The following is a 23,136-nucleotide window of genomic DNA, read 5'->3' on the forward strand; positions in this document are numbered from 1 at the left end:
TTACTGTAGCACTAGTAGCTACAATAGTGGTGGCTACATACAGTCTTGTTCAAAATAATAGCAGTACAATGTGACTAACCAGAATAATCAAGGTTTTTAGTATATTTTGTTATTGCTACGTGGCAAACAAGTAACCAGTAGGTTCAGTAGATTCTCAGAAAACAAATGAGACCCAGCATTCATGATATGCACACTCTTAAGGCTGTGCAATTGGGCAATTAGTTGAATTAGTTGAAAGGGGTGTCTTAAAAAAAATAGCAGTGTGGCATTCAATCACTGAGGTCATCAATTTTGTGAAGAAACAGGTGTGAATCAAGTGGCCCCTATTTAAGGATGAAGCCAACACTTGTTGAACATGCATTTGAAAGCTGAGGAAAATGGGTCGTTCAAGACATTGTTCAGAAGAACAGCGTACTTTGATTAAAAAGTTGATTGGAGAGGGGAAAACCTATAAAGAGGTGCAAAAAATGATAGGCTGTTCAGCTAAAATGATCTCCAATGCCTTAAAATGGAGAGCAAAACCAGAGAGACGTGGAAGAAAACGGAAGACAACCATCAAAATGGATAGAAGAATAACCAGAATGGCAAAGGCTCAGCCAATGATCACCTCCAGGATGATCAAAGACAGTCTGGAGTTACCTGTAAGTACTGTGACAGTTAGAAGACGTCTGTGTGAAGCTAATCTATTTTCAAGAATCCCCCGCAAAGTCCCTCTGTTAAAAAAAAGGCATGTGCAGAAGAGGTTACAATTTGCCAAAGAACACATCAACTGCCCTAAAGAGAAATGGAGGAACATTTTGTGGGCTGATGAGAGTAAAATTGTTCTTTTTGGGTCCAAGGGCCACAGGCAGTTTGTGAGACGACCCCCAAACTCTGAATTCAAGCCACAGTACACAGTGAAGACAGTGAAGCATGGAGCATGATATGGGCATGTTTTTCCTACTATGGTGTTGGGCCTATTTATCGCATACCAGGGATCATGGATCAGTTTGCATATGTTAAAATACTTGAAGAGGTCATGTTGCCCTATGCTGAAGAGGACATGCCCTTGAAATGGTTGTTTCAACAAGACAATGACCCAAAACACACTAGTAAACGGGCAATGTCTTGGTTCCAAACCAACAAAATTAATGTTATGGAGTGGCCAGCCCAATCTCCAGACCTTAATCCAATTGAGAACTTGTGGGGTGATATCCAAAATGCTGTTGCAAAACCAAGAAATGTGAATGAATTGTGGAATGTTGTTAGAGAATCATGGAGTTGAATAACAGCTGAGAGGTGCTACAAGTTGGTTGACTCCATGCCACACAGATGTCAAGCAGTTTTAAAAAACTGTGGTCATACAACTAAATATTAGTTTAGTGATTCACAGGATTGCTAAATCCCAGAAAAAAAATGTTTGTACAAAATAGTTATGAGTTTGTACAGTCAAAGGTAGACACTGCTATTTTTTTGAACACACCCCTTTCAACTAATTGCCCAATTGCACAGCCTTAAGAGCGTGCATATCATGAATGCTGGGTCTTGTTTGTTTTCTGAGAATCTACTGAACCTACTGGTAACTTGTTTGCCACGTAGCAATAAAAAATATACTAAAAACCTTGATTATTCTGGTTAGTCACATTGTACTGCTATTATTTTGAACAAGACTGTAAATCATCTATTAAACTAATCTGCAGGTTTAAATCTCTCATGAATACACTCACACACACCGTCAGAGACTCAACCTATCCAGATTACGCGTCCCAGATTTTGAAGTGAAATTTATTTACTTTTTAATTTTAATCATCTTAACAATTCAATAATGAGATCTTCTTTGTAAAACTAATTTATCATCACTCTAAATATACAGTTTTGTCCACATTGTAGAGTCAATAATACTTTTTGCAATGTAAAGCACACATACCTAACCTAACAAACAGCAGAGTACACAATTTCAGTAGAAGGATTTAAAGGTTTTAAAGGCCATTTTCAATCTATTGGGTTACATCTTCCTAATGGCTTCATTATTCATGACTATGGTCTGAATCACCACGGCTTGAGGTAATGAGCTCATCTCTAGTTGCTGAGTATCACCTTTTTAGGAAGAATGGTGTTAAGCATTCACATCGGTGGTGATCAGGAATTCAGACCAGAGGAGACAAGTGTTACAAATTGAGGTTTGCATTTTGCCGCAACTGTGTTGAAATTCAATATTTGCCAACTGTTATTTACACCGTAAGCTGTAAAAAGTATGTTACAGCACTAATGCGATTTTACATTAAGCAATCATCCAGAACATCCTATGTTTCTTTAATGTTATTTCTACATATTTTAAGTCAACTTTAAGTTTATTGTCTGCATTCAGCTACTGCACAGGCAATGTTAGATTCAGGTTTGATGGAGACATGAGTAGCACAACACAAAATGGCTAACATACGACTCTTGTTAGTGAAAGATTGGCAGATTAAAAAAAAAAAAAACAGGTTTCTTCCTGCGCCTGGGGCTAAATAATGTAGATAATGGTGCTTCAATTTATTTACATTTGGACTGTGACCTGCTACTGTGGAAAAGTCAAAAACCTTGGCAGCTTACAGCTCCGTGGATACCTGTTATTGTTATTATTTTAAGTCGTACCGCTGTTGCAAGCTAAAGGCAAATTTGTGAAGAATCCATCTTTGGTACCATAACACCTGTGACGAATTGGCAAGCCCGTCTAGCCCAGGGCACCGTCTGTGGTCATGATAAATATCCTAATAAAGAGAGAAATCTCGCCTCCCCCTAAGACACGAAATCTGCAGTCACCCTAATTAGGCAGAGGGACCTCGGGTGAGAGTGTGATCAATAGAGCATCTCTGCGCACTGTCACCACGCATTATCAGCATGCCTCATCATTTCAAGCGGTTTTACTGGTATTCATCGCAATGCCTGTGTTCTCTACTGTTATAAGTTGTAAATCAGTACCAGAATGTGTGCAGACTTACAGCAATGCTTTAATTACGCCAGAAGTAAAGATGTTTGGGCCATGACTCACTTCTTGGCCTGTTGGGACGACATCACTACGGCTCATCTATCTACAAGTGCCATGGTGGCCGGTGCTTTGAAGCCCACGTGCATGGTGGGAGCAAGCGATGACCCATGCGCTGCTGTACTACATAAACAATCCAATTCAACCCTGGTTCTCATTCTGGTCAAATAATGAGGAAAGTTCTCAAACTATTCTAGTTAAAAAAAAATCTATAACCTTCTCTTTTCAACAATTTTGCAAACCTTCAAACAGGTGAAAGGTGAGGCTGATTGAAACAAAGATGCAGTCTGTTGCCAGATTGTGAGCTACTGGGAAAATTAGGTGTCGTCTTTTCTCGAATAGCTGCAGAGGAAGGTTGTCACACCTTTAGTGTGATTAATTAATGTTTGCTCCTCGATGCGAGCTGGAAGCAAGTGAGGAAAGTGAATGTTTCTTCATACGTCTTGTCAGAATTACAAAGAGGAATGGTAATCCAAATCAGCTTTGTAGGACGACAGGAGCTTCATCATCATTATGTTGAGTTTACTGGTGTCTGTATGGTACGATTTCATAAAGTCTACAAAAAATTCGACAAACCTGGTTGTTTGTTCCCACTCAAACTGCTGGAGAGCTACAAGTTGCAGGGTGTAAAAATAGCAAGCTGGAATAAATGGGCTACATAAGCTTAATTTGTGTCTGAATATTCATAGAAATTAGAAATCCTTGCATGAAAATCTTTCCAAATAAAGCACTTCATGCAGTGCAACTTTTTTAACAGCAAACTATCAGTGTGAAAATTCAAAGATATATTTCCTGAATTGTGTTTTACCACAAACAATATTAACATTGTGTGGCAAATATTTTAATGTATATAATATGATAAATGATAATCTGACTTTTATGGGTCAGATTAAGGCTAACCCTATGACAACTTGGTTGTGATGTTTATCATATCTAAGCCACTGATGTATGAAATTGACTGCTAAATGAATAAATGTAAATGTCAAAACACCATCAGCACCTTAAAATAATAGCTCACCCAAATATGAAAATTGTCTCATAATTTATTCATACACTACAAATTCTGCTGGGTTACATATTGGACAGAACACATGTTGGGTTGTTGGAAACTCAACAACCCAACATTGCATTGAAACAACCCAGCATAGGTTTATTTAATAACCTAATGTGTGTTCTGTCCAATATTTACCCAGCATTGGGTTAAAATGTTATCATGGGATGGTATGAGACACTTTTTATATTTTGGTGAACTTTTCCTTTAACACCAGCATTGATTTTCTGTCTATTAGTCTGTTTTAGGCTCCTGAAATTATCCCTTTTTAATATATTATCAACACACCGGGGAAAGCGAAGACTAAGAACGAACATCATCCTATTTTTGGCTCTCAAAACAAACAACAAAGCAAAGATCCTAAGAGAATTACAGGAGAGGATTTTAAAACAATAAATGCACGTCTTGCTTTGTAAATATTTGCATAGGACATCAACAAGAAAATGGGCACACATAAACACTCACCCTCACATCACATCTGCATGTTACTTTAATTCTCAGTAACTATAATATGGACATATGCGTTATCTTTAGCATTCGTTGTGTAAGCTCTTTGAAACATTTAGAAAATCATTTAAATGAGTAATCATTTTTGAGAATCCTTCAAGGACCCAAACTAGACTAGCATAAATTTAGGCAGTGGTCAAGTACTGGTAGATTTAATAGAAAGGTCAAATTGTGTTCTTATTGCAAGAGTATATTTAATGTCAGATAGGGGAAAGTTGTCACATACGTTTTAAAAATTATACATTTACACATTTATTTTTACTATACATACATTTTTCGGGTTTTGTTGCAGAACACCTGTAGCAGGCTGTAATAGCAGGTTCTTTGTCAACATGCCCTGCTAATGTCAAAGTCAACTTTCATTCCATAAACAATCTTTCCTTGGGCAATAATGGTACATGATTCAATAGCATTCTTATTGCTACGATTTCAAGTTGCAATGTGTGCCCATACAGAAGGTGACTTTGACAGTAAAATGTGTGACAACTTGCCCCTGTGTCTATGCAACAGCACACACACACAAAATAAAAAAAAAAAAAAAAATAAGAGTATAGTTTGAGTATCAACAACTTTTAAATTACTGGTTGCTGTCATGTCTCTTGGCCTGGGGTGTAAATGTACACTTTTTAACAAAGCTGTCAATGTGAGCTTTGATACCTCATGCAGTTGACCTTTTCCATGTTTGTGCTATTTACAGTCACAGAGCTGACAGGACATATACCCAACCACCACGCAACCTTTCAGTCTCCCGTGGAGGTTTATAACCAGTTTTAGTCTTTGGTCAGACTAATACACCATTAAACAATTTATTTCTAAAGTATTCAAATATCTAACTTTTTACCACAAATGTTTTTAAAGGGTTCATATGGTGCTATTTCATCTTTGTCTTTGGAGTGTTGAAAGCTGTTTGTGCATATAGAAGATCCGTAAAGTTGCAAAGATTAACACTGTGGGGTCGACTGCGGCGCAGGCGCTGCAAACTCTTTTTCAATCACTCCACAAAAAGACTTTGATAACTCTGCTAATTTTGGACATACAGATATGATTTATACATCATTTAAAACGTTAAAGTGTCTAGTTTTTTTTCTGTCCACTCCCAATAAAAACAGAATGTTGGGCTTTTCGCAAAATTAAGAAAATAAACATGATGCGAGCTTTGTTCTCTCTCCCTCAGTGAAGTCCTTTCAGAAACGCGTCACAAAAATTAACTGTAACCTAACAAATACATGTCATAGAAACAAAAGATAAATGTCTACATAATGCTTGGAATGTCAGCTTTTAAATGATGTAAGTGAGAGCGAAAACATATACTGTCATCCGGTGTAAACTGTATGAGAAGGAGTAGAGGTATCGTCTTTCTCCTGTTACATGTTTATCTGTAATGAGATGAGATCGCCACACCCCCGCGCCATTAAAGTAAATGAGCAGAGACATCACTATGCATAACTCGTGCCTCCTACAGTCAATGGATATGTGATCCACAATCCAGTCTCTCCATTCCTTATTGTTTCATCCGAGTGCACCAAACATGACATCTAAATCTTAATTTACTTGCGTATGTGTGTCAGTATCTCCAGACGCAAGTGTTTTCTTTGTCTTCCGTCAAACATTTCACGCGAGGGGAATGCACATACACAAACACACTAGTCAGGAAACTCAACGCGCTTTTTGGTATTATACATTACGCGATTGCAAACAGTACAATCCTTATTTAGTTGCGTCTAAGCGCATATCTCCGCACAGCAAGTTTATTAAACACAGGATCACTCGCGTCTGCACACATACATGTACTGCTTTCATGATCAACACTTGCAACACAGCAATGGGGGACGTTTAGACTAGACTGAAAACAAACAGTGAACAAGACAATAAACGTAAAAGAATCTCTACAATGAACAAGACTTGACTACAATACGTGACAGGAAAGTACAAATTCCATATAAGGGCCATTCTACCGAATTGGTGCAAATTCACACTTCAAAACTTCTTGAAAAAAGTGTGTTTTTTCCTGCAAGCTTTGTTGCTAAAAACATAGTAGAACATCTAAGGAACACTAATCTACTGATTGGACACTTTAGTTTCCTAGCATGTTTTTATACAGTTTCGAAATGTTTTCTCTCTCCCAAAATGTGTCACTACCGAAACCCAACAACATTTGATTTTAAATTTAGGTTTTTAATAGCCTATTCTGATTTTCTTTACATTAACCTTCTAAATATATATATTTTTTTACATTTTTTTAAAGACAGTTTCATGGTTATATTGATTAGAAATATAATTTTAACAAAACTATAAGAGTGGTTCATCAAATTAAATGCATTTCGAAAGCAATATTTCTCTGTAATTGCAATACATGCACTGATTCAGATTTGAAATTCAAGGATTCATTAGTTAAAATTTTTATCTAACTAAATAAAATTATGTCATCTTTTCTGATAACAAAACCTATTTTATTTTTCCAGAACATTATTTGTCGTGACTTCAAATGTTTGGTAGTGACAGTAATGTTTCGGTAGTGACGACCATATTGTATTGTCCATATTTTGTGTAAAAAAAGTATTTAGTAAAAAATGGTTGACATTATGCAGTTAAAACATACAGCACAAAGAATATCTAAAGCAACTCCACATAAAAGCACTTTGCACTGACATTACGCTTAAGAGATGGCGGATCGTTCAGACCTTGAAGGGATGCAAGATGCTGTCTTGATTTTCACATCTCTTGAGAAAAAGATGACAATGTATGTCCTTATAAAACAGGCCCACAGTATAAACTACAGAATTTGGTGTGTGTGCACCCATGTCCATCTGTAATGTTGGTGTACACGTGTGCCTGTTTTTCCATTACACATTCTAACTTCTCTAAACCTCCTTAACTGATACTCTTGTTGCAGAGTATGACTTTTTTGAGTTTGAAGTCAACTTAATTTTTGATTTGATTTGAGGTAGGTTGAATAAATTTTCATATAAAGAAATAGTGATTGACCGATATATCCGCCGATTTTTGCAAGTTTTATGTGTATCGGCATTGGCCGATTTGTGGCTGCTGTGTTCACAGTTTTTCCAGCATTATTTACAGACAGAAGTATAGTTTTTTAAGTTCAATAAATGTTACTTTTTTAAATTGAGACTTGTAACATTTGGCATCATTGTGTCATTTTTATAAGTAAACTGAGTGAGCAAAAGCAGTATCGGCTCCAAGTATTGGCTCAAAAAAATCGGCAGCCTGTATCGGTCATCGGCTAAGGCTGATGAAACAAAAATCGGTTTCGGCACAAAAAAATCCATATCGGTCGATCCCTAAAAATAACTATCAGAACTGTCTTTTAACCATCTTCCTGTGTTTGTCCTGTCTTTTCCTCCATTCTTTTCTGACATTTCTTTGCTCCCTGTCAGATAATTCTTTGATACTTTTCAGAATCCCTTCTTTCCTGCATTTCTGATTTCATTCTCTTTCAGTTTTTAAATATTCTCGGTACCTCTCTGGGTCCTCCCTCAATCTTTGTCTGTATTTTCTCAGTCTGTCCGCTCTACTTTTATCTTTCCGTCTATGCATGTTGGTGATTCCTCTCTCTCTGTAGCTATCTCTAAAAATTAACCAAAGATATTTACATTTACATTATTAGTGTGAGCCTGCCCTGTCTACACTTTTCAATTTCAATTCAATTCAATTTTATTTATATAGCGCTTTTCACAATTGTTAAATGTTGCAAAGCAGCTTTACATGAGTAGATGTAGAGGAGAACACTGAAAATCAATAGATAGTATAAGAAGTAGAATATAGCGGCTAAGGATAAACCGTACAAGCGTGCGTATTAATAATGTAACGTATACATTAAAGTGCTAAGTTAAGCCAAAGTTGGCTGACTCTCCCTGGGACTAAAAACCCCTAGGAGAAAACCCAGTGGGAAAAACTCCTAGAAGGACAAAAAACCCTAGGGAGAAATTAATATTTATATATATATATAGACACGGTAGGGATAGGAAGCGGGTAAGCGGATTAAACTGGTTCAGCCGATGGTCGTTGGTCGCTCATCGGCTGGGCATCACGTAGAACAGTGTTCTTCACTCCCAATCCTGGAGAGCCGGTGCCCTGCAGAGTTTAGCTCCAACCTTAATCAAACACACCTACCTGTGATTTTCTAGTGATCATGAAGACATTGATTAGCTTGCAGGTGTGTTTGATTAAGGTTGGAGCTAAACTCTGCAGGGCACCGGCTCTCCAGGATTGGGAGTGAAGAACACTGATGTAGAAGGACAGCCAGTAGATCAGTGGTGCGATGACCTTCACAGATACAGGAACTGGGTCTGTTTGTCTCATTGTCCTCGGGGTCGAGGACAAGACAGGGAGACACTAAACAATAACATGTCAATTTACAATGATACTGATAAGTGCTATCTGTTATGTCAATTATATAAAGCAATCAGTCAAAGTTCCACTAAATTAGCGCAGAAAGTTTTCCTAGAGACCAAAGGTAGAATCATATTGCCTTCATTTATCTCAATAATGAGTCAAGCTACTATGAATTAATTAAATTAATCTGGCCTAGTTCATTTTATCTTGTAGTTCTAGTTAAATCACATACAACATTACAGAAATTTGACTGACAAATTATTTGTACTGAAAAAGAATATATGTGCACTTGAAAGTTTCTATTTATTTATTAAAATAAAGAAATAAGTGTAATTTTGTCACTACCGAAACAATCACGTCACAACCGAAACATCAACACATGTTTCGGTTGTGACTGTTTCAGGTAACTTTGATCCTACTGCTACTGTAAGATGCTAATCAGTACGTAGTTAGCTAGCACAGTTCTCAACATTGAACCGAGAGTAAAACCTAATGACCAGTAGAAAAAAACAAAAAAACGTAATCATTGAAAATGTGTGATCGGTAGTGACATTCATAAATGTCAAGCTGATTTCCAAACTTTTGATCACGTTAGGTGTGTTCGACATCGGCTGTGGCTGGATGTAACCGATCGGCGAGATTAGCCGCGTGCAGGCGGGGAGGAGCTGAAAACGGAGACGTGAAGTCGGACGCGCTGTGGATCCCGTAGTTTGCGGCATTTACGTCAAGCATGGCTGATCACGTGCCGTTTGCTTGCTTAATCGCATTAAACATGATTTGTAAGATGTAAACTACATAAAAAGTGAATTATACTGTTTTGAATGTCCGTGTATGAGCATGAGTGGAACTGAAGAGGCTTACAGCATCTGTTTTTACAAGAATAAAGTTCAACATAAGCATATATTATTTAAATACCAATGTTGTGGGGTCTACGGTTTTTATCCATTTTATTTTGATGAAGATGACACAATATAACATCGCAACTACATGAAAAGAGGTTTAACCAGGGTGCGATTTGTGAAAAAAACAGAGGGGGGGATGTTTTCATAGGCGTCGATTTCGGCGACGGTGGGCACCCACCATATTTCGTCATGAGTTATTTTGTACCCACCACTAGTTTTTACTTTTTTGACTGTTTTCAGTGGTTAAGAAGAGCAATATGAGAGAGAAATTTGGTAATCATTGTCTGACCTAACAAAAATCCATTATAATATTATTATTATTTTTTTTATATATTTCTAATTAAAATATTTCTAATATTCAGAAATGCGCTCTCCGCTCACGAGCTCTGATCGGAACAACCCGAACCTCACTGTCTGCTGAACTTGCGCAGAAACATCAAAATATAACCAGCTTTTTAAAATGGTTTTAAAACTTAACATTTAGACTATTTTAGCGCAAATTATGAGCTTATTGACGATTTTTTATAATTCTTGACATAATGCGTCTCTGTCCACAGCACATTTCAAAACATTTTAATTCATAAAAATAAATAATGAGAACATGAACTCATCACTGCATTTGCAGGAATTGTAAAATATTTTTTCTTATTAACTCATGAAGCAGCCTAACGCAATATTTTTATTCTAATAGCTTATCTTTCCCCACACATATGAACTGTGATCATGCACAACGAAAAACGCGTAAGAATTAAATCTTGAATGGCAAAACTGTATGGCACAATGTAGTGTCAACTTAAATATAAATATGAACAATGTCTTGATTGCAAAGTTAAACCATTACAGTAGAAACAGTTTTACTGCTGCTTTTAAAGTAATAATATTAACTTTACACCGCAATGCGGAGCTACAGTGAAATGATAGAAAAGACAGATGCATTATGTATAGTCACTTAGCCTCATTTGCGCAAACTGGACGCGCCCTCGCCTCGCTAAACGCCTCATCTGCGTGTAACTTCGGCCATTCTCAGTGGTGTGACTGGGACACTAACTCTGCTTGTCATCATAAACAGATAATCAGATTGTGATGTTTATTCCCGCTTTAATAATATGCGGATGAATATGCTGCCTTACACCGTTTCGACACACAGCTCCATAACCATCTCGCATGTGTTGATAGGCTACTCGTGAGGTGTAACCGGGTCTGTAACCAATCAGATAGCGCCGTGGGCGGGACATTGAGCAAGTCTGCATGCAGAGTGGTGAATACAGAGAGGCTGCGCGGCAGCTGTATCAGAGCCAGCCAAAGCAGCGCATTTTAAAACAAAATTGACTTTAATCAAACCACGGATCAGTGATAAGTTTTGTGATCCGTCTCGCCACAAGTGTAGTAGCACTGATCACTTTGAGGGGGGGATAAATTTATCCCCACCGGGGATAAAAATAATTAAGCAGAGGCAGGGATACATTGACCAGAAAGGGGGAAATCCCACGCATCCCCCCCGGCAAATCGCACCCTGGGTTTAACTGTTATAAAAATACAGATTTGTGAGCATTTGTGGAACTGAGGGCGTGAAAATACACACGAAACACACGTGATTGTTGTCATGTGGTGAATCCGACCAATCTTGAAACAGCTGTGTCGTCATTACAGCCCGCGCAGCTCCTCTTCGCGAACTGCGCTGGCTAACTCAGGCGGCTGATCTCGAATCGCTCTCGCGGTACTTAAAAACCACATGACACAGTCACGTGCCTGCAGCGCCAGCTTAAGTCGGACAAAGTTACTAACCGGAATGCACTGCTTCAAGTCAGCCGCCGATCGGTCTGCGCAGCGCCGCATGAAGTCGAACACACCTATTTACTTCAAAACCATATGACTGATCTAATCATCATGTCATCACGAGGGAAAGAGGCACAGACAAAGTTGGTGGTTCAAAATGGAGGGGAGTGGCTTAAAGCAGTATTATATTATTGACCAAACTATGCAATGTTTCCGTAGTGACGTGAAAATGCGGGACAGTGTTTGTTTTTTACATGATTTTTACTGAAAATATCCAATAAATATGTTTTTGGTTTTAATTAACAAAAGTATTCAAAATGATACTTCTTTAAACAATGATAAATGTTTTTTTAAACAAATTATTTCATATTTTTTTCTATGGTGAAATTCAGACCTTAGGGTTTGGGACAACCACCTCTCAATTGAAAGCACCGTATAAATTATGATATTTTATATATAAAGCCTGCAGCTACCTCAAATATTACTTTGGGTTTTGATTGCTATTTGCTTATATATTTTTTTTATCAAACATTTTCCTACATTAATGCTTTTTAAATTAGTTTTTTTTGGTTCCGGGACAACAATTTGCATGAATTCAGTAGAATGGCCCATAAACAGACAATCGAGCATAGGACAGCAAACACAAGGGCATTAAAGAGGGGAGCAAATCAAGAGTGGAACAGGTGACATGAATCAAACAATAATGGGATAATTAACGAGAGGGCGGGGTCAGGAGATGAGACAGAAAGCACATGGCTAGGAAAAACAAAGCCAGTGCTCTCACACAAAACATGGGGCTGCCATGATCCTGTCACTATGACTAGAAAACTGTAACCTGAAGACAGGATCATGACAGGGGGCACTTGAAATTTGGTCACCCTGGGGCACTTTACTGTGTTAATTCAGGCCTGCATACAGTGTATTACAATGTATTTTTTTACCAGTATATGTGTTCCATGGGTTCGAATCCATGACCTTTAGCGCTGCTAACGCAATGCTCTAGCACTGAGCTATACACTAAAACAAATTATACTTTAAACTTACCTAATTAAATTATGGACAGTGGTTCCACATAACCTAATTTTTTTATTAACATTTAATGATTTTTTTCAATCTATGCCAAATTCTTTTGTTGCAGAAATGCAATTACATTATGAATAAATAATTAGAAGTCAACAAAATCATATTAATTATCTATCAATAACTTAAGATGGTTACGTTTTCTAGATGTGTTTATCTTGTAAAAACTAATCAAACAATTTTCACATATTTCGCAAAACTCATTAACATTACGGATAGTAGTTCCATTCAATTATGATTAGTTACTTTAACACAATGGTTTCTATTTCTAATGGTTTCTCGTGATACGATGCGCCAGTTGATTGTTGTGATATTTGTCCTGCCCCTGCTCCACTGACAGCTGTGTGAGAACGGACATTGACAAGCTGAGCTTTCACCCAAAGTTGAATATTTTTCAACTCTCGTTGCTCAGCGCTGAGCGCGGAAAAAACACAGTGCCGGCTTTTAGCATGGAATAAACGCAAGCTGCTTGCTTTTGTGAAAATCGCAGCGCTTCCATTGGAAACAATTGAAAACATATGCTGGCTGCAGGAGTAAAAGCTTTGGTGTGCACTCCCCCTAAGGTACAGATGTGCTTACATTTGGTACTGTACTATTATGTACTTTTGAGGTACTCTTTAGGTTTAAAGCTGTACATCATGCCATTTGAAATCTGTATGAGCCTTCAAAATGTAAGTCTTTGAAACTTCAGTCTTTTCTTCAGGAGGCTTGGAATACAATGCATACGTCATAGCGCTACTTGTAATATCCTTTCATTACTTTTTGTCACTTGAGAGCTTGTTGGCCATAGTCCCCATTCGCTTTCATTATATGGAAAATAGACTTAAAAATTAAAGTCTTGCAGGTTTGAAATGACATGGAGACGAGTAAGTAATGTCAGACACTTCATTTCTAGGTGTGAACTTTCCCTTCAAATTTCTTTTTTTGAATATTTTTAGTCAAGGCACTGCAGATAGTAATTATGTGCTTACAATAAACAAAACATTTCAGTGAGTTGGAGGGTATTTGTAATGTCTAGCATGGATGGGAGTAAACCAGAATAAAAGAAAATGCTGTCTGAAGGCTTGCGAACACATTGACTGAATTCAAACTGGCAGTGGTGTGCAGGGAAGAAATTTGATGATACAATGTGTGCGTCACTGTCACTGTGCTAGACTCGAGGGATATTTATAGAGCGCTGAAAAAATAGTGCGAGACAAAAATTCACTGCATTTCAAGTCGATTCAGTTCTGTTTGTGAAAAACTTCATATAGTCAAGCACAGAACTGGATCTGTCAGGGGGTACAAGTTCACAAGTATTCAGATTTTTCCTCTGCAGTGAGGTTTTTGGAGCTCTGCTTTATTGACTTGTACTATAGATTTGTTTATATTTGTTTTTGTTACATTCACATGTATGATACTTGCCTGAAAGCATCTACTGCCCAAAATATGTAATAATTTATGACCATGAATTATTAAACAATCATGGATGTAGTACAGACCAAAATAGTATAGAAGGCAAAACAAAATTATGATGTTATCTCTAAATTATAAATGAGCATAATGCTGCTTTCAGGGTTTTATGTTTTTTATGTTGTATGTCATTTGTTGTTTGAACATGATCTTTAACAAGATCAAGAACCAATGAGAACATTTCTATAAGAAACTTTGGTTGATTTATAGGCATAATGACAAAATTATTTAAAGCTATAGCATCTAAAATACAAGTGAGCTACACAAATTGTAACATTGCATTGCATTGTAACTTTCACTAATTTGCCATGCCAGTTTTGTTTTCAAATTGAAATAAACTCTTAGTACAATATGAGTCATGATGCCAATTATTATTGCTGTTTGAAATAATAGTCTAATATTTTCTTTGTTTTAAAAATGAATTTTTATTAATCCATGATGTCCCATTTTTAGCAGCCATCATGATCCAGTCTACTTTCTTACATAATCTTAAAGAAATTGTTTAAGGTTTTGAGTTGCTGTGGGAGCTGTTCAGCTGTAAGGTCAGTGACGACTTCATGACGAAATTGCATTAAGTTGTTCCCATCTATTGGGATGCATCGCAGAGAGCATAAATATTTAGTCAGTTGTAACTTCATACATCTATTTACTTTATAATACAAGTAGTTATAGCGAGCCGCCACTTGTCCAAATATGATTTATGACCCTGTCAAGCACATTTTGACAGGTAGTACCGGACCATATGTACAGGCTGTCCAGTTTTGAGTGACGTTTTTTATGGTTTTTAGCCGGCTGTCCGGAGCTGCTCGTGTTTTACGATGTGTCAATCAACGCGTTGGTTTTCCTGTGCGTGTGTTTTTTGCCACACGAATGTTTGTCATATTTATTGATGTAGTAAAAAAGGTTAATGTTTTGGCTGTCCAGTTTTCTGGGCTGACAGTTTTTACGAGCAGTGTCGCTGTCTCTCTCTCTCTCTCTCTCTCTCTCTCTCTCTCTCTCTCTCACCCTCTGTTCTCACCCACAGCCCTGTATTCCTTCACAGTGGGGTGTACAGCGGATCTGTTTCCTTAGATGAAAACCTGTATATTTTAAACTAAATAAAATTGTAACCGCTTCACGAGATCCGAGTCTTTTCACGACTCGCTCTCTATGTTCATGCGCATTAAAGCTCGCTCACCGGCGGTGACAGAGCTGAATATCTGCCGTTTTAAAATAAACTTTTGAAAGTTTTAAAGACATTTTTACCTCATCTTCTGGGTTTGTTTTTAATTAATATCTCCTTAAATCATCTGTGAATATGTGTATGTTATACAACAAATCTAATTTTGTCTGCTCTGACAAACTTAAAGTATTTCGGGTGCAGAATTGATGCGCCTAAATCATAGTGAGTGCGTCTAAATCATACTGCGCTTCCTGGGTGCAGCATTGATGCTCTAGAAGCATCCCCACATGGGAATCCTCGCTCCGCAATGGAGAGTTACGTTCATAACTGTTAAAACACAAAGAGATTAGATGCATCGTGTGCTCAGCACATACTAAATTGCACCCATCCAACAGTTTACAGAGACTTTATAAAATCAGATCTTTAAAACAGCCTACAGTTATTAAGTCTGTTCGTGTGTTGAATGACACGTTTCATCCGTCTGCTTCACCTGTGCATTAACTCAGCACATTCTGAATTGCATCCATCCAACAGCTTACTGAGACTGTATAAAATCAGATCTTTAATAAAGCCTAACGTTACCTTGTGTGTGCGTGTGTTGAATGACGCGTTTTCATCCATCCGCTTCACCAGTGGATTAACTCCAAGTTTGCAAGTAAGTTACAGTGTTTCTGTTAACATTAATATCTTTAAATGTGCGTTTGTTCCTTCACATGAAGCTATTGAGTGTAAGATGACTTTGATTATAGTGCATAAAAACCTTTATGGTGCTTTTATAATACTTTGTCATTTTAATCGCTTGTCAGTGACAACCATGGGTAACGTGCAGTATCGGAATTGGATCGGTCCTATTAGTCCGATATCCGATCCAGCAAAAAAAGGCCGGATCGGCCCCGATACCGATCCAGAATATCGGATCGGTGCATCCCTAAACGATTCAATCGCGAATCCCATTAAAAATGCCTGTCTGAAATTGATTCTGAATCACAAGGCTGCGATTCTTTGTTTCATGCACAGATTGTACGTGTACTACGGCTCTGTGATCAGTAGGAAGTCCTTATCAATCTAAAATCATTATGAGTCCAAATCATTTATAACGTGAAATTAAAAAGCAACACTCGTTAAATAAAAATAATTCAAAATATTCTTTATTATCATGAAAATACCTGAAATAATTTGAAGAACAGCGTATAAATATTCCTGTAGACATTTCCTGGAATAGCGTTTGTAATACTACTTCTTCTGTGGCACAAAGGGAGTTTCTGCACAAGAGCACCCCCCTGGCATTCGGATGTGCCGGGATTTCACCATAATTAATTCAAATTCATTCATTGAGAAAACGCACATTTGCACGGTTAATCGTTACACCCCTAATCATTGCGTAATAAGAAAACATGAAATTATATTTTACCTGTGGTTGTTTCTGATTGCTTCAGCATTAGTATGTGTATGTGATTAGATTTACATTCCAAACTTTGACTTCATTGTCTTAAAGACAACAGTGTACCATTAGAACAGACTCTGCAGTCAACTTATGTCTGAGATTTTTGTAAATTCATTAGATGTTCTTAGTTGTATTTACTTAGACAAACTTTTGTTTTCAAACTTAGTCATTCTTCATACTTTTGTCTTTTTCATACATTGTTCATGGTTTCCTTGCTTGTGTCAACTTATCTCTGAGATTTTTGTAAATTCATTAGGTGTTCTTAGTTGTGTTTTCTTAGACAAACTTTTGTTTTCAAACTTAGTCATTCTTCATACTTTTGTCTTTTTCATACATTGTTCATAGTTTTTCTTCGCTAATGTCAACTTATGCCTGAGATTTTTGTAAATTCATTAGATGTTCTTAGTTGTATTTTCTTAGACAAACTTCTGTTTTCAAACTTAGGCATTCTTCATACTTCTGTCTTTTTCATACATTGTTCATAGTTTTTCGTCGTTAGTGTCAACTTATGTCTGAGATTTTATAAATTCATCAGATGTTCTTAGTTGTATCTGCTTAGACAATCTTTTGTTTTCATTATTCGTCTTGTTTTCTTTGTAAGTGACAACATATGTCTGTGATTTTTTTGTGAATACATTTTGTTTCATTTCTATAGGTTATGTAACATTTGTCAAACTCTTAAAAATTAGTACTAGTTGTTTAAAACAACACTGCAACATATGTTTTAGATTTACTTACTAAATCTTTCACAGCGAAACAGTGAGGATAGCAATATGTTTGAATCTGTTAACTTGTAAAATCATCAGTAGCACTGTGTACATAACAAAGTCTGCAAAATAATAAAGATTGATTAGGTTTTTATTTAGTAAACCTTTTAACATAAAGTGGAGAGTCTGTTGTATGTAACAGCAACGACACGATGAAACACCTCAAAACAAGAGAGGCTACGTTTGTTAAACCACATACAAATTAAGATGCAAACAACTACAACTTGGCAATGTTTTTAATCTATTGGTATCGATTTTAAAGGCTACATGTCCAAACTATTTCAAACATTGGCAAGATGTTGTTGTTTGCATCTTAATTTATATGTGGTTTAACAAATGTAGCCTCTCTTGTTTTGAGGTGTTCCATCGTGTCGTTGCTGTTACTTACAACAGACTCTCCACTTTATGTTAAAAGGTTTACTAAATAAAAACCTAATCAATCTTTATTATTTTGCAGACTTTGTTATGTACACCGTGCTACTGATGATTTTACAAGTTTACAGATTCAAACATATTGTTATCCTCACTGTTTCGCTGTGAAAGATTTAGTAACCCAGGTGAAAAAGAAATATATTTAAATAGTATTTTTTGGGACATACTTAATATATTTAAAAGCTACTATACTAAATGCATATTAAATGTATTATATTGAACCCACTTCAAATATATTAAATGCATTTCAAGATATATTTAAAGTCAATTTTAATCTATTTGCATTATATTTAATATATTGAAATTGTGTTAAATTGGAACAACTTCAAATATATTTAGTGCAATTTAAGTGTACTTCTTTAAAATTCATTTGAAATGCACTTCTCATACACTTAAAAATACAGTTAGAATACATTTAAAGCTTAATTTAACTGTGCTTTAAGAACACTTTAATAGTACTTCAGCATATTAGAAATATACTAGCATTACATTAATAGAAATGTATTAGCATTACACTTCTATTTTATTATAAAGCTGTTTTTAATATTTAAAATGTTATATTAAAATCATTAAATTTTAAGACACATACACAGATTTTGAATACAGAACAATTTAATATACTTCATATTGTGTTGTGTACATTACAAAAATACCTAAAGTAAATTAATCAAGCACAGAGACATACATAACCTCTTGACCAAAGAGAAACATATAACTTGTTTCACACTTGTTTCATAACAAATTGTACAACATTAACATTAAATGTATTAATGAAAAGTACACTATGAATATGCAATCACTAAATATTCATAAGCAATGATTATATAATAATCATAATGTAATTCTCTGCATAAAAAGTTAATGAAAAAAAAATGTTTAAGTGCAATTTAAAGACGGAGTGCACAATGTTTGAAAAACGCTTTGGAAAAGGAAATTGGGCCGACTACCAAAGCACACTTGTAGCCAACCAGCAGTAAGGGGCGTGTCTACTAACTGACATCCTTGCCGGGGTTGCGTATGTGTGTGGTGGCTCTATCAAAAGAAGGTCCAGATTCTATTGGGGTAGAGGCATGTTTGTTTAGGTAATTTCAAATGTTAACATTGGCTTTCAAAAATAGTGCACTCTGCCTTTAACCAACTTAAGATAAACCTATAAAAAGCTGAACTAAAACACAAAACAGTTTAGATGTCACATGTTTAAGTGGAGGGTGACTTCTTCTTGCAATTCAGACACCGTAGTAATTGAAGACTGCTTTATCACACGGGCTGTGAAAAGGAAACAAAATATACCAATTAACCAATAATGAATGAACATTTGGAAATCCATGTTTAAAATAAATTGGCATAGATATGCATGTATGGAAGTTTTGTTAACTTCTCAGTTTACCTTTTAAAGCTTGACTGTGTCCTCATCAAGCGTGTCAGTTTTATCTGTCAGAGCACTCTACAAGTGGGAATGAAGATAGGATTAGAACAGGCTCATGAAATAAAGCAACCTGTGTGTATTACAGGATATGTTTTACATTGATAATTGTGTTTTATTTGAACCTAGATCATTTTCCATTGTTTGTCTATTGTGGTCTTGCAAACTTAAGGTTCACCTCTGTTTAAGGAGATTTAAGGAAATCAGAAATGATGCCAAACAGGGCTCCAGACTGCTATCAAATGGTGGCATTTTGCCACCTAAATTTGAGAGTGTGCCACTGAATTTTACATCCGGTCGCACATGTGCGACCAGCAAATTTGACCTTTTTTTGTGATATGACCACTGATCTATATAAATGACTGGATTGCGCATAGAACGCTTGACGTAACTGCGTGAGGTGAAGCCAGCGCAGAGTTCGAGCCGCCATCTTGGTATACCCAACCGGCAGAGAGCGTCATTGACTTCCATTCAAAATCATGATCAAAATTTACCCCCTTTACAGCGTATCAGTTACACAAGGTTAATTTTTAGGATATGTGTACGTTAATTATTTGTTAATTCTGGTGTTATTTGCAATGTTTATGTTTTAATCGGGCAGGATAATGGATTTATAAAAAACCGTTAAGGTGAGTGTGTCTGCTGCATTTGCTAATGACACGGGTATAAATAAAGTTTTTTTGACATTCAGCTACACTGTGACGGTCAGCGTTATATCTCTAAATAAGTTTAGGTAAATTGTAAGTTAAGATAACATAATTACAAAACTAGCAAATTATTGCATGCACATACTGTACAAAGCATGATTATTTATTTAGATTTCAGAATGAGCACGTTTATTGTCATTAATACTAAATATGCTGCGGTCTGTCTGCTGATCTGATACTGTAATAAAGATGAATGTATAATATCTGTTTAAAACGCAAAATGTACAACTTTCAGTAAATAACTATTTACATGCTTTGGACGTTTGTGTTGTAATAATGTACAGGGTAACTTCAGATATAAAAACGAAGACGAGTAAAGTGATGTTTTATCATTAAAATCTGATAACGTCCATTGATTAAATAGAACGTTTGGGTATACCAACATGGCGGCGCGGTGGCTTCACAAGTGTGACGTCATGCGCAATCCAGTCATTTATATAGATCAGTGGATATGACACTAATCTGAAACAGCACATTGTACTTTCTGAATCTATAATTAAAGTATTTATTAGTAATACAGTCTAAATTAGTAGACATGTGAATATTTGGTTAGCATGTTGTTTTACCGTGTGTGCCCCTAAATTTTCTGGTTGCGCCCCTAAAATTTTCAGTTGGGGGCCACTGTGCTCCTAGTAAAAAAAGTTAGTCTGGTGCCCTGCCAAATGGTGCAATGATGACTAGGCCAAGTCCCTTACAGCTTTACAATAAAAAAACGTTTTTTTACAAGAATAATTCAAAAGGACAGAAATTAGCCACCTGGAATGGATGTGTTGCAAACGTTTTTCTTCACTCCACATTTGCCCCGATTCAAAAATGTCAATAGCAGTTGATCTGAAAAACAACAGGCAGGTAAATGATGATTAATGATTTGTTTTCGTTTTAAGATTTACTTACCCGGAGTACAATATATTAAGACAATATAATATAATCAAACCCAGCCTCGGCAGTTTTACAATCTCTCATAAAAGTATCCCTTCTTACAATGTCATTAGAAATACATTTAAAAATATACAAAAAAACAATAAGGTTGTCAAGATTGAACTGATATAAACATTAGCCATTGAACATTACTGGAGTTATAATAACCATATGGTCATATCATGGTATTTTCAGGTAAGACAGCTCAAACATTCATTTTAAACTAACGTTAGCGTTGCAAGAGAAACATTAGAAAAACTTAAACGTGAAATCAAATAGCAACAACAAACTTACCACCAAGAATAAGTCTTTCTATGCACTATATCTTCATTTGTTCCTGTCTACTTGGGATCTGGTTGGTCATATTTATGTCGCTGTGCTAAAAAAAATGAAAGGTTTTAATGATTTCTGAAATGCTTAAGAGAAACGTTAGTCAGAAAATAAAGATGTTCCAATTACCACACGCAACACAGACATAACGTTACATAAAGAAGCTGGGTTAAATGTAATGTAATGTTTACTTATTTAATAGTTAACTAAATAAAGAAATGTGAAAATCTGTCATCACTTACCCTCGTGTTGTCTCGTTCATCTCCAAACAAAAAGCGAAATACTTTTTCCCTCAACGTCAGATCCACTAAAACTGCTCATATTTTACAGTTTTTACCAATTGCTTACACACGTTTTCAAAACTAAGTCTCCTTTTTTCAAAACTCTACACACAATTCTCAAAACTGCACACACAAAATGCAAAATAGCACATATCTCCTTCAAAATGCAACACTGCATTCAAAATGCCACAAACACGTGTCAAAATGAAGCATTTGCATCAAATGGCAAACACTTCTTTCAAAATAATACATTTTTGGATATACCATGTAAACACTGCTGTTCTAAATCTAAAGCTCTTTGGTCTTTCATGGGCTTATATCTACATTTCAATACATTGTTCTACAGTGAAAGTAATCTGCCGAGAGGGGTAAAAAGTACACCGGAGACCCCAATGCAATGTAGAAACAGAAAATATTTATTAGTCCAAATATTACTGTTGTATACATTAGCATACAACAAAACTATAAACATGTAAACCAAAAGTATATTCTTTACAGTAGAATACAGTAAATTGTGTGTGGGGTCCTGTTCCAGGAATTGGCAGGGGGGGTGGAGATTGACAAAACAGTGACCTTTGACCTATTTATAGGCATATCTATACTACTGTAAAGTAAAGCAGTGATTGGTTAGTGATCAGTAAAGCATTTAGTGTTTGCACATGTGAGGAGTGTGTCTGTGTGACCTGGTGAATGAGTGTAGCATTTTGATTGGTTGTGTTTGGAAAAGGAAAGCAAGTGACTTCCTCATAGATCTTTGTGTTTTAGGTAGAGAATTGTGTGTAGTGTTTTGAAAAAAGTGTTTTATGCAATTGAAAACTGAGTCAAAGGCTGAGAAATAGCTTATGGTTTTGAAGATTTGGCATGTAGTTTTGCACTTTGAGTGAGAGGTTTTGAAAATCGTGTGACATGAAAAGATTTTGTGTGTAACCAATCGTAAAAAACTGTAAAGATATATTTATTTGTTTAAATTTATTCAGTAATCAAACAAGAGTTTTTACCCAAAAAAAAAACATTCTTAAAGGAATAAAGAAAATTAAAACTGCAAGCAGTGATGGAAGGGCCCTCGCACACCTGACACCGCCACGCCTTGGCATGAGAAGAATTAAAGGGAACAGTAGTAAATAGGCATTTAAGCATGTAAACATAGGTGAACCATTTAAAAGTGTAGTATAATGTGCCACATTTCCTGTTGCTAATTACAAATGACAGCGAGGTAGCATCGTGTAAGATAGCATGAGAGAGAGAGAGAGAGTGAGTGAGCGAGTGTGTGTGTGTATGAGTGACTACATGTAAATATTGGCACGTAGATGTGTTCTGTCCAGGACTCTTATCAATCATGTGAAGTTTGGGACAAATCTGACATTGCATTAAGTGACTATCAGTGATGGGAGTAACGCGTTACTGTAACTCCACTATTTTTTTAAATCAAGTAACGCAATTACAATTACTGAAATTTAAATGAGTTCGTTACGCGCGTTACTCTATTTTGTAAAAAATAGACAAGACATATCTGACGTCGCAGGACTGTAGTTGGCGGCGCAATA

The 23,136-nt window shown here is 36.2% G+C and overlaps 1 protein-coding gene across 2 annotated transcripts in view; it reads right to left on the reverse strand.

The window, feature by feature from the left end:
- Positions 1–18,725: 18,725 nt before the first annotated feature.
- The window catches only part of LOC135729598 (uncharacterized), a 548,602-nt gene continuing 544,191 nt past the window's right edge, over positions 18,726–23,136 (reverse strand). The window contains exons 2-5 of one of the 2 annotated variants that reach the window (XM_065247382.2): positions 21,276–21,355; positions 20,820–20,894; positions 19,321–19,377; positions 18,726–19,199 (exon numbers count right to left, since the gene is read on the reverse strand). The gene's annotated coding sequence lies outside the window, so the exon portion shown is untranslated. Of the gene's footprint in view, positions 19,200–19,320; positions 19,378–20,819; positions 20,895–21,275; positions 21,361–23,136 lie in introns of both variants that reach the window. The other variant, XM_065247389.2, reaches the window with a different exon arrangement.

Source organism: Paramisgurnus dabryanus, chromosome 24, assembly GCF_030506205.2.
Source record: "Paramisgurnus dabryanus chromosome 24, PD_genome_1.1, whole genome shotgun sequence".
NCBI classification, from domain to species: Eukaryota; Metazoa; Chordata; class Actinopteri; order Cypriniformes; family Cobitidae; genus Paramisgurnus; species Paramisgurnus dabryanus.